Source organism: Hemiscyllium ocellatum, chromosome 2 (genome assembly GCF_020745735.1).
Source record: "Hemiscyllium ocellatum isolate sHemOce1 chromosome 2, sHemOce1.pat.X.cur, whole genome shotgun sequence".
Taxonomy (NCBI): domain Eukaryota; kingdom Metazoa; phylum Chordata; class Chondrichthyes; order Orectolobiformes; family Hemiscylliidae; genus Hemiscyllium; species Hemiscyllium ocellatum.
This window is the reverse complement of record NC_083402.1, coordinates 40,555,590-40,568,843: the sequence shown is the minus strand read 5'-3', so window position 1 is coordinate 40,568,843 and position 13,254 is coordinate 40,555,590.

The window sequence follows — 13,254 nt, the reverse complement described above, 5'->3', positions numbered from 1 at the left end:
AGCAGGAGAATCAACGTTTCAAGCATAAGCCCTTCATCACCAATGAGGCTGACAATTTAGCATGGCCAATCCACCTAAGTTGCACATCTTTGGACTCTGGGAGGAAACCCACACAGACAAGGGGATAACATACAAACTCCACATAGACAACTGCCTGAGAGTGGAACCGAATCTGGCACTGTGAGGCAGCAGTGCTAACTTCTGAGCAACCACCATGCCATCCCCTTCATGAGCACCAGCTGAAAATATATCAGTCTCTCACACAATTGTCACTAAGATTGGTGAGTTATTAAAATGGAATAATGCTCAAAAAATTAACGAGGTGGTTTGCGTGATGGTATCACTGGGTTAGTATTCGAGAACCCCAGGCTAAGGTTCTGGAGACATGGATTTGAATCCCACCATGGCAAGTGGTGAAATTTGAATTCAACTTTTAAAAACTGGAGTGAAAAGCTTGCCTAATGGCATGCATTGTCATGGAAACCCATCTGGTTCATTAACATATTTTAGGTAAAGGAATCTACCATTTTTCACTGTGTGGCCTGTAATGTTACTCCAAACCCACAGTGATATGATTGACTCTTAACTTCCCTTTGGGAATTAGGGAGGAGCAATAAATTCTGGCCTAGCCAGCAATGTCCAAATCCAATGAATAAAAAACTCTTGTCAGGCAGCTTGTTCTTATATAGCACCTTAACTGTAGATTAAATTTCTCAAAGGGGCTTCTCAGAGAAATTAAGTGACAAGTCAAAAAAAGAGATAGGTTTTGCAGAGATTCCTGCTGAAGGCAGTGATCGGGAGTGCAAGGATTTAGAAAAAATATTCCAGAGTGTCAGGTCTAAGGAAGTGTAGGTAGAATGACCAGATGCAACAGTGGACATCTTTCAAAATTTTGTAGACTATGAAACAGTTGACTATAAATTGAAGAATAGTTAATGAAACCTCACTATTTAATTAAAAAAGAGGCAGTAGAGATAGGGCAGGGAATTACAGACCGGTTAGTCTGGTATCAGCAGTGGGGAAAATGCTAGAACCCATTATAAAAGTATTAATAGCTGGCCACTTGGAAATAGTGACAGGACCAGACAGCATCAGCACAGATTTCTGAAAGGGAAATTAAACTTGAAAATTCTACTGGAGACCAAAAGAGAGAAAAGGGAGAAAGCAGGAACAGGGTAATTAGTTGGATAATTAGCCATGATCATATTGAATGGCACAGCAAGCTCGCAGGGCTGACAGCCTGCTTCTATTCCCAGTTTCTGCATTTCTGTGTCTCTCAGTAACTGAAACAATAGCTTCCAATCAAGGAGAAAAGGCATGTGGGCGATACACAAAAGAAATGCACAGCAAATCAAACAGCATCTGAGGAGCAGGAAAATTGACGTTTTGGGCAAAAGCCCTTCATCAGGAAGTGGTAGAGGCTATACAATTGCAACATTTAAAAGGCATCTGGATGGGTATATAAGTAGGAAGGGTTTGGAGGGATATGGGCCAGGTGCTGGCAGGTGGGACTAGATTGGGTTGGAATATGTGGCCACATGGACGAGTTAGACCGCACAGTGTGTTTCTGTGCTGTACATCTCTATGACTCTATGACTCTATGTAGATCATACCCACTGCTCTGCCACATCAATCCTCTTTGTTAGTTCTTCAAAAAACTCAATCAAGTTTGTGAGACATGATCTCCCACGCATGAAGCCACGTTGACTATTCCTAATCAGTCCTTGCCTTTTCAAATACATATACATCCTTCCCTCAGGAACAGCTCCAACAACTTGCCCACCACCAATGGTTTACAGTTCCCTGGCTAGTCTTTACCACCCTTCTTAAACAGTGGCGCCACATTAGCCAATCTCCAGTTTTCCGACACCTCACCTGTGACAATCGATGATGCAAGTATCTCAGCAAGGGGCCCAGCAATCACTTCCCTAACGTCCCACAGAGTTCCAAGGTACACTTGATCAGGTCCTGGGGATTTATTCACTTTTATGTCTTTCAAGACATCCACCACTTCCTCCTCTGTAATATGGATACTTTTTGAGATGTCACCATCTATTTGCTATATTCTATATCTACCATGTCCTTTTCTACAGTAAACACTGACGCAAACTACTTTTTTAGTATCTCCCCCATCTCCTGCAGCTCTACAAAAAGGCCACCTTGGTGATCTTCAAAGGGCTGAAAATGTGTTGCTCATGCCCGAAACGTCGACTCTCCTGCTCCTTAGATGCTGCCTGACCTGCTGCGCTTTTCCAGCAACACATTTTCAGCTCTGATCTCCAGCATCTGCAGTCCTCACTTTCTCGTAGAAGATATTTGAGGGGCCTTATTCTCTCCCTAGTTACCCTCTAGTCCTTAATGTATTTGTAAAATCCCTTTGGATTCACCTTAACTCTATTTGCCAAAGCTCTCTCATGTCCCCTTTTTGCCCTCCTGATTTCCCTCTTAAATATACTCCTACTGCCTTTATACTCTTCTCAGGTTTCATTTGATCTATCTTGTCTGACATAGGCTTCCTTCTTTTCTCTTCACCAAACCCTCAATTTCTTTAGTCATCCAGCATTCCCTACACCTACCAGCCTTTGCTTTCAACCTAACAGGAATATACTCTGGATTCTCATTATCTCATTTCTGAAGGCTTCCCATTTTCCAGCCATCCTTTTACCTGCGAACATCTACACCCAATCAGCTTTTGAAAGTTCTTGCCTAATACCGTCAAAATTAGCCTTCCTCCAATTTAGAATGTCAACTTATGGATCTGGCCTATCCTTTTCCATCACTATTTTAAAACTAACAGAATTATGGTCACTGGCTCAAAAGTGCTCCCCCACTGACACGTCAGTAACCTGTCCTGCCTTATTTCTCAAGAGAAGGTCAAGTATTGCACCTTCTCTAGTCGGTACGTCCACACACTAACTAAGAAAAAGTTCCTGTACACATTTACCAAATTCTTCTCTATCTAAACCCTTAACACAAAGGCAGTCCCAGTCTATGTTTGGAAAGTTAAAATCCTCTACCACAACCATCCTATTATTCTTACAGATAGCTGAGATCTCCTTACAAGTTTGTTTCTCAATTTCCCTCTGACTATTAGGGGGTCTATGATACAATCCCAATAAGGTGATCATCCCTTTCTAATTTCTCAGTTCCACCCAAATAACTTACCTGGATGTATTTTCAGGAACACCCTCCCTCAGGACAGCTGTAATGCTATCCCTTATCAAAAATGTCACGCCCCCTCCTCTCTTGCCTTCCTTTCTATCCTTCCTGTAGCATTTGTATCCTGGAACATTAAGCTGCCACACCTGTCCATCCCTGAGCCATGTTTTTGTAATTGCTATGATATCCCAGTCTCAAGTTCCTAACCATGCCCTGAGTTCATCTGCCTCCCCCGTTAGACCTCTTGCATTGAAATAAATGCAGTTTATCAATCCTACCTTGTTCTCTGCTTTTTCCCTGCCTGCCCTGACTGCTTGACCCCGCTTCTTTTATTAACTGTATCAGTCTCAGATTGATCTCATTCCTCACTATTTCTCTGGGTCCCAACCCTCCACCTTAATAGTTGAAATCGTCCTGAGCAGCTCTGGCAAATCTACCTGCCAGTATATTAGTCCCCTTCCAATTTAGGTGCAATCTGTTGTTCTTGTACAGGTCATTTATACCCCAGAAGAGATTCCAATAATGCAAAAATGTGAATTCTTCTCTCATACACCAGCTCCTCAGCCATGCATTCATCTGCTCCATCCTCCTACTCCTGTCCTCACTAGCTTGCAACACCAGGAGTAATCCAGATATTACTATCTCAAGGATCTCCTTCTTAAATTCCTGCCTTACTGTCTATATTTTCCCCTCAGAATCTCATCCTTTTCCTTCCTATGTCATTGGTTCCAATGTGTACAATGACTTCCTGCTGGTCTCTCTCCCCCATGAGAACATTCTGCACCCTCTCTGAGACATCCTTGATCCTGGCATCAGGGATACAACACACCATTCTAATTTTTCACTGCTGACCACAGAAACATCTGTCTGTGACTCAGACTAGAGAGTCCCCTAACACAATTGTTCTCTTGGAATCTGATATACCCCTCATTGCATTAGAGCCAGTCTTAATACTAGAATCTTGGCTATTCATATGACATTCCCCTGAGAATCCATCACCCCCTAAATTTTCCAAAGCAGCATACTTGTTTAAAATGGGGATAGCCATAGAAGACTCCTGTACTTCCTGCCTACCTCTTTTACCTTTCCTGGAGTTAACCTATCTATGTGACTGTATCTGCAACTTTTCTCCCTTCATATAACTGCCATCCATCACATCACCTTACTCTTGTAAATTCCTCATTGCCTTTAACTGTCTCTCCAAACAATCCATTCAATCTGATAGGATTTGCAACCAATGGCATTTATTGCAGATATAATCCTCAGTAACATGCAAACTCTCCCTAAACTCCCACATCTGACAAGAAGAGCATACTAAAGGCCAATTTTTCCTTCTTTCAATCTACAGACCCAGAAAATAGCACTGCCTTATTCCCCTACAAAACACTGCTCCAGGCTAACTTTGTACTTATGGCTTATATTTTTTAAGTTTAATCAAGAAACATCTCTCAATAAAACATATCATCAAGAAAGAACCCACTCTAGTCACTACAGCATACTTACAGTAAGGCCTCAAGGCCACACCTAAAGCTATTCAGCTGTATCTGTGCTGTGACCTCTCCCAAACAGGTTCCTCCAAGATTAGTTGTGAATTTCACTGTTTGCTAATTTTCCCCGATGCACTCCGATATCCAGCAATGCATGAATTCAAGCAGTATAGGCAGTAACTGTGAAGGTTCACTACTGTGTCAGTTAGCAGTGTGGGTTTCTCTCTCTCTCTCTCTCTGTCTCTCTCATACATTGACCTCACCATGTGCTGCCTTTGTCTGCCTTTTAAAAGTGCTGTTGTTTTGACTTTTTTTCCTCCAAATTCCAAAACAATGCAACAGCATGTAAAACAATAATTGCTGCTCCTGGAATTTGAGGAAATCACATCCAACACCAAAAATACCTCAAAAAAGGAGCAGTCTGTTACAGCCAGAAGTTTTTTCTGTCCTCCAATAGTTGAGCAGAATGTTAGAATAAAGGTGGTAGAGTTTTGGATGAACTGTAGCTACACAGAGTTCACAAAGTGACAAAAGCATGAATGAAGATTTCAGCTATGGATGGGATGGAGTGAGGAATCAAGAACAGTGAGAAGACATGCAATGCCCTGCAAAGCAAAGAGTTCTAATTTAAGGCGTGAGTATTATACAGTTAGAATTTCAATTCAGAGTTAATAGCATACTGAGTTTGTGGTCAGGTTAGTTCAGCCGCAGAAAGTGTCCAGTTACTTTCAAATTTTGGCAGAAGCTGAAAACAGTGGCTTGGTCATCACAGTATTTAACTGGAGGAAAAGTCAAATTGGATACAAATTTTTCCTTATGCATGAAACCAACATTTACAATCCTAATACAATATTAGGTAAACATAATTTGAAAATAATTAGAGGCTGGCAAAATAAATCGCACTTGCCTGAATGCAAATCACACACGTCTTGTTTTATCTCAGATGAAAATTCATTTTACCAACGTGGCTTTGTAAATAAGCAACCATTCTCTCTGAGTGTAACATCCTAATACAACTTGGCTGAAGGGAAGAGAGGGAAGGGGAAATTTTCTCCTTTAATCCTGTGCCTGTCCGTTGGCAGCTGCAAAAACTCCAACAGATTTTTATTTAGTCATTTAAAATAAAACATGGCAGGAAATAAACTGTAATAATAATTAATTTCTAAAACACTATTAATTATGTCCATGTGGTGGACCCAGCAGATAATTCTCACCTCAAACTACAGAAATTGCCACAAGCACCAAATATTCCCTTCAAAGGTGGTTTCCAGCTGTGTCAGATCTAGACTTCCCTCTCCTTTAAAAACACCTTTGCTTAGTTTCTCTCCTTTTCTTTCCTCGTTGGGTCCTCTGCAAGGTCAATTATCCACAGAACTATAGCATTACTTTGGTGAAACATTTCCAGCAAATACCTGCAGGTAATTCAAACATGGGGTATCACTACTAAACTCATTCATATTCTCAGCTGGAATCCACAAACATGCATTTAACAGCATGAATTGCTGCAGAGCAATTAGAGACGGAACATAGGTTTCTGCCCTTATGTGCAATTATGGTGCCAGGACATTGGGATCAGGCAAAACAGTACAGACCAAATATCAAAACACGCACTTCCATGATTTGTTGAATTTAATTATAAAACAAATTCAAAGTCATGTTGGGAGTGAATATTCTGCTCACTAGTGTTTTATTTGCTTCCACATAAACCCGTTGGACTATAACCTGGGGTTGTGTGATTTTTAACTTTGTCCACCCCAGTCCAAATCATTATTAACTGAATGCTAGTTAACACAAAATGATACTTCTTGTACTATGGATTAATACCCATTAGAAGATGGATTGAAAGTGTCTACACTTATTTCCCATAGAATTGTTTCAACCAACAGGTAGAGGAATCTCCATCATTAATCATTAATTAATCAGATTTGAATTTATGTCCACGATATAAAAACTTGGTGCCCTATGCATGAGACCAATGATTCCTCAAAGGAAGTGATTCTTTTCAATAAAATGCTGAATTAAGTGAATTTTATATGAATACTACATCAGTCTAATATTTTTAACAAAAACACTGGAGATCACAGCAGATCAAATAGCATCCATGGAGAGAAAGCACACTGACATTTAAAATTTAGATGACTCTTTATCAGGTAAACAAAATAAACTTTTTATATGTAGAAAAATATTAAAATATTCAAAATAAATACAATTATTTCTGAATTTGTAAACATAAGCAATTAGAAGTTACCAAAGAAAAATAATTTCAAAGCGCAATTTTGACACAATATTAATTAAACAATGTAAACCAGGAGTGTTAATAACCAGCTTCATATTCCATGAATAAGCAATATAAAACTTCCTTCCCACAGTTCACTGGTATCTTAATTCAATTGCTCCATAGATTTCATATTATATACAACAGTTAAAATAAATTGCCATATACTTATATGTTTCAATCAGATTCATGAAATGTGTTTTATGGGCGTGATCTATATAGACTTCAGTAAGGCGTTCAACAAAGTTCCTCATGTTAGATTGGTTAGCAAGTTAGATCACATGGAATACAGGGAGAACTAGCCATTTGGATACAGAACTGACTTAAAGGCAGAAGACAGAAAGTGGTGGTGGAGGGTTGCTTTTCAGACTGGGGGCTTGTGACCAGTGGTATGCCACAAGGATTAGTGCTGGGTCCACTGCTTTTCGTCATTTATATGAATGATTTGGATGTGAATGTAGCAGGTGTGATTAGTAAGTTTGCAGATGACACCAAAATTGGAGGTATAGTGGACAGTGAAGAAGGTTACCTCAGAATACAATGGGCCTTGATCAAATGGGCCAATAGGCTGAGGAGTGGCAGATGGCGTTTAATTTAGATAAATCTGAGGTGCTACACTTTGGAAAGGCAAATCAGGGCAGAACTTATACACTTAATGATAATGTCCTAGGACTGATGCTGAACAAAGAGATTTTGGAGTGCAGGTTCATAGTTCCTTGGAAGTGGGGTGTTGGATAAACAGAATAGTGAAGGTGCTGTTTGGTATGTATGCAGTGATCAGTGCAGTGAATATAGCAATTGGGAAGTCATGTTGTGGCTGTACAGGATGTTGCTTAGGCCACTTTTGGAATACTGCATGTAAATCTGGTCTCCCTGCTGTAGGATATTGTAAAACTTGAAAGAGTTCAGAAAAGATTTACAAAGATGTAGCCAGGTTTTGTGGGTTTGAAGTGTTTGAGCTGTAGGGAGAGGCTGAATAGACTGGGCATGTTTTTCCTCGAGCATCAGAGGCTAAGGGATGACCTTATAGAGGTTAATGAAATTATCAGGGACACAGACAGACTGAATAGCTAAGGTCTTTTCCCTGGGGTGAGGAGTTCAAAACCAGAGTGCATAGGTTTAGGGTGAGAGTGGAATGATTTAAAATGGGTGCAAGGAAAAACGTTTTTCGTGCAGAAAATGGTGCTTGTATGGAATGAGCTGCCAGGGGAAATGATGGAGGCTGGTACAATAACAGCATTTAAAAGATATCTGGATGGGGATATGAATAGGAAGGGCTTAGAGGGATAAATGTCAAATGCTGGCAAATGGAATAAGATTAATTTAGGGTATCTGGTCATCGTGGACGAGTTGGTCTATTTTTGTCCTGTACATCTCTACGATTCTATGATTCTATGACATGCTGCAAAGAAGCTTGGTCTCAAAGCCAAGTTAACCAGGGTGCATAAGTTAACAAATAAAGAAATAGTTTTATTGCAAAAAGACTTGCTTTTTGCAAAAAGGCAAAGAGGAATTTACAAGAGTAAGGGGATGTGATGGATGGCAGTTATATGAAGGGAGAAAAGTTGCAGATACAGTCACATAGATAGGTTAACTTCAGGAAAGGTAAGTCTTTTTGCTTAAGCAAAGATCCAAAATTTATTAACCAAGAGGTATAAAATGTGCAATTATGTCTAGCACTCTAGATGAAAAATAATGCAGACATACACATGAACACACCACTTCAAATATACAATAAAAATATTCAGCTTGCCCAAATGCTGGTCTACAGCTGAGTCACTTTCTCAAAAGCTATCGGGACTCACGTTTTTTCATGGAACAGTTGTCCAGATAACCTCCACTGTGATGTGTGGCATGACCATCAGGCTGAATGATAGAATTTGTCGAGCAACTAAGGACTGGACATCCATGTGGGCCATCAGCAGGAGCAGAATTGTACTCAAACAGAATCTTCAACTTCATAGCCTGGCATAGCCTCAACCAACCATTACCATCAAGCCATGAGATTCAATTCCTGTTCAATGGAGAGTGCAGGGGGCTTGCAAGAAGCAGCACCAAACATGCTTAAAATGAACTTACAACACACAGATAGTTTAATGCCAAATAAAATAAGCAGCACATGATAGACAAAACTAAATGATTCCACAATCAATGGATCTGACTTAAGATCTGTGTAGATCAGACCTACCATATTCAGTCATGAAAGTGGTGGTCAATTAAACAATTCACTTGAGAAGGAGGCTCCATAATATCCTTGTCCTCATTGATGCAGAAAACATGCACATCAGTACAAAGATGAAGTACTTGCAAGCATCTTCAGCCTAACGTACCAAGTGAGCAATCCATTTTGTCATTCACATAAGATCCTGAGCATCACAAGTGCCAACCTTCAACAATTCAATTTACTTGATGTGATATCAGGAAATAGCTGAAGACATCAGATACTGCAAATATTATGAGACTTGACAACATTCCGACAGTAATTCTGAAGGCTTGTGCTCCAAAATTAGCCACATCCTGGCCAAGCAAGTATAGCCACACACTGGCACCTATTCAGCATATAGAGCATTGCCCAGATATGAACAGTCCACAAAAAGTGGAACAAATTCAATCCAGTTAATGCTGCATACTTTTTCCTCAAGTATGAGTAAAATGATGGAAAATATTATTGACAGCACTATCAAGTGGCACGTACACTGCATATAGACTTGAAAAGCCAATTGGATAAAGATAACCTAGAAGAGGATTTCATAGAATGAATTCAGGATAATTTCTTAGAACAGCATGTCCGGAAGTTAACCAGAGGCCAGGTTCTTTCGGACCTAGTATAGGCATTGTGAAATGAGATAAATATAATTAAGGATCTCATTGCAAAGGCGCCCTCTGGTATCAGCAAATGTGATATGGTTGAATTTTATATTCAGTTTGATACTGATTAGGAATGATCAGCCATGATCATATTGAATGGCAGTGCAGGCTCGAAGGGCTGAATGGCCTTCTCCTGCAACTATTGTCTATTGTCTATTGAAATAAAACAGGACTAGTTCTAAGATCAGCATTTTAAATAAAGCCAATTATGTGGGCATTAAAACAGACCTTAACATGAACTGACAAATTAAGTTAAAGACAAATCAATAGCGATGCAGTGTCAGGCATTTGAAGGAATACTTCAAAATGCATAGGATAAATACATTCTTACAAGGAAGTAAAGTTCCAACGGGACGACTCACCAGGCAAGGTTATCTACAAAGGTCATGATAGCATAAACTTAAAGAAGAGGTATATAATTAGACAAAGTTTGGTGGCAAACTAGAAGTTTGAACAGAATATTAAAAAACAGCAAAAATTAACTAAAAGATTAATAAAGACTGAAAAATTAAAATACAAGAAAAATTACAAATATTAGAACAAATAGTTTCTATAGATATTTAAAAAGGAAACGTTTTAAAAGTCTAATTAAAAAAAGTGAGTCTGGGGAATTAATAATGGAAAATACAAAGTTGGCTGATGAATTAAATAGATATAAGCATCAATCTTCGTTGTAGAGGATGCCAGGAACATTCCAATCACTTGTAAATCATGAAACGGGAGGGTGGCCAGGACTCAAGAAAATTATAATCACCAGGGAAGTAGTACTGAGCAAATTGTTCAGGCTGAGGGCTGACAATTGCTTGGATCCTGATGGACCTCATCTTAGGGTCTTCAAAGTAGTGGCAAGTGACTTAGTTGATGCAAAGGCTAGAACTTTTTCGAAGTCTTCTAGAATAATGGAGTGTATAATTTGAATGGTTACTAATGAATTTAAGAAGGGAGTGGAACAGAAGTTAGGAAACTAGGGGCCAGTTAGCTTAACATTAGTCATGGGGAAGATGTTCAATGCTACAATTAAAGATATTATAGCAAGGCATTTCAAAAGATTTAAATCAGGCAGAGTCAGCATGGTTATGCGAAAGGTAAATCATGTTTAATTAAGTTATTGGAGATCTTTGAGGAAGTAACATATGCTATAGATAAAGGAAAATAGATAGATATCCTGCATTTGAGATGGCATTTGATAAGGTGCCATATCAAAGATTATTAAGGAAAATAAAGATTTGTGGTATCAGAACTAATATAATTAGAAGATTAACTGGTTAACAGAAAACAAAAAGTAGTCTTTAGTAGGTTATTTTCTGGTAGGCAAAATGCAACAAGTGGTATCCCATAGTCAACAGTGCTGGGACCTCACCATTTTACAATTTAAATAAACGACTTGGATGGAGGAACTAAAGATTTGGTGACAAACATGCCTATGAAGGAACGCTAGGTAGGAGAGAGTAAGCTGCGAAGAGGACGTGAAATACAAAGTGACATTAAATGTTTAAATGAGTGACAATGATCAGGCAAATGGAGTATACTATGGAAAAATGTGAAATTGAATATTTTAGCAGGAATAATAAAACAGATTACTATCTGAATGGTGGGAGAATGCAGAGCTCTGAGGTGTAGGGGGATCTGGGTACCCTAGTGCATGATTTGTCAAAGGTTGGCATGCAAATGGAGCTCAAGAGGCTGAGGGGTGACCTTTTCAAGGTTTATAAAATCATGAGGAGAATTGATAGAGTGAATAGCCAAGGACCTTTTCTCAGGTGGGTCCAAAATAAGAGGGCAAAGGTTTAAGATGAAAGGGGAAAGAGTTAAAAGTGACCTGAAGGGCAATATATGAAACAAGATACCAGGGGAAATGGTAGAGGTAGGTAGAATTCAAACATTTAAAAAACATTTGGAAAAGGATAGGAAAGGTTGAGAGGGATATGTGCCAAATGCAGACAAATGGGACTAGTTCAGTTTAGGAAACCTAGTCAGCATGATGAATTGACCAACGGGCCTGTTTTTGTGCTGTATGACTCTATAACTCTAAATACAGCAAGTAAATAGGTAGGTTAGTCTCATGTTATCTTTCAGTGCTGGGGAATTTAGTATGAAAGTAGCACACTCTTGCTTCAGTTATACAGGGGCATTGTTAAGTCCATGTCTGGAATACTGTGTCCAATATTTGTCTTCTCACTTAAAGAAGGATGTAAATGTGTTGAAAGCAGTTCAAAGATGTACTTGACTGATACATAGAATGAGTGTATGGTCTTATGAGGAAAGGTTGGATAGGCTAGGGTTGTATCTGCTGGAACTTAGTAGGGTGTGAGGTGGCATAATTGAAAGATATAAGTTCATGAGGAGTATTGACAGGGTGGATGTGGAGAGGATGTTTCCACATAAGAAAGAATCCGCGAACTAGAATTTACTTGTGTAAAGGAAAAAGGGTCTCCCCTTTAACATCAAAATGAGGAGACTTTTGTTTTCTTGCAGAGAGTTATGAGTCTTTAGAACTCTTTTCCCTGAAAGGGAGAAGCAGAGTCTTTAAATATTTTTAAGGCATGAAATGTTATTGGGACTGGGCAGGAATATAGAGTAATCAGATTATGTAGAATCTTGTTGAATGGCAGAATGGGTTTGAGAAGTGAGTGACCTCCTTCTCCCTCTATTCCATATGCTCATTCCTGAAAATAATCTGCTCCATAATGCTCAATTTGGATTTGGACAGGCCCATTCAGTCCTTGACATAATACGGCCTTGGTCCAAAGATGGACAAGAGCCAAACTTAAGAAGGGAATTGAATGAACTGCTTTTGACATCAAGGCAACATTTATGTGAGATTAAGGATTCCAAACAAAACTAAAGTCAGTGGGAATCATAGCCATGCAAATGCTAAGGCTACAAGAAAAGTTCACAAGATAAGAATGTGTTGGTGACTAATATACTTCTCAAATGTTGTCCACCATTGACAAGGAACAAGTCAGGAGCAAAATGGAGTATTCTCCATTTCCTGGGATGCATGAACTTCCAACAATAGTCAGGGCATTCAATGTCATCCAGCCTGAAGCAGCCCACCTAAGTGGTGTCACATCCACCCCTCAACATTCATCTTCTCCTCCATCAATGCACAGTAGCAACAGAATGTGCCATCTCCCAGGTGGACTCTAAAAACTCACCAAAACTCCTTACATTGTACCTTCAAACCCATGACCAGTGACATCAAAAAGGACACGGGAAGCAAGTACATGGAAATACCACTATTTGCAGGTTCTTCTCCAAGCCACATGTCATCCTCAATTGGAACTACATCACTGTTCCTTCAGTCTTGCTGGCATAAAATTCTAGCTCATCCTCCCAAACACATTGTGGGTGTATGTACACATATGAACTGCAGCTATTTGAGAAGGCAGCTCACTACCACCTTCTCAAGCACAATTATGGATGGACCAGAAATGCTGAGAGAGCCTGCAAAGTTCATATTCC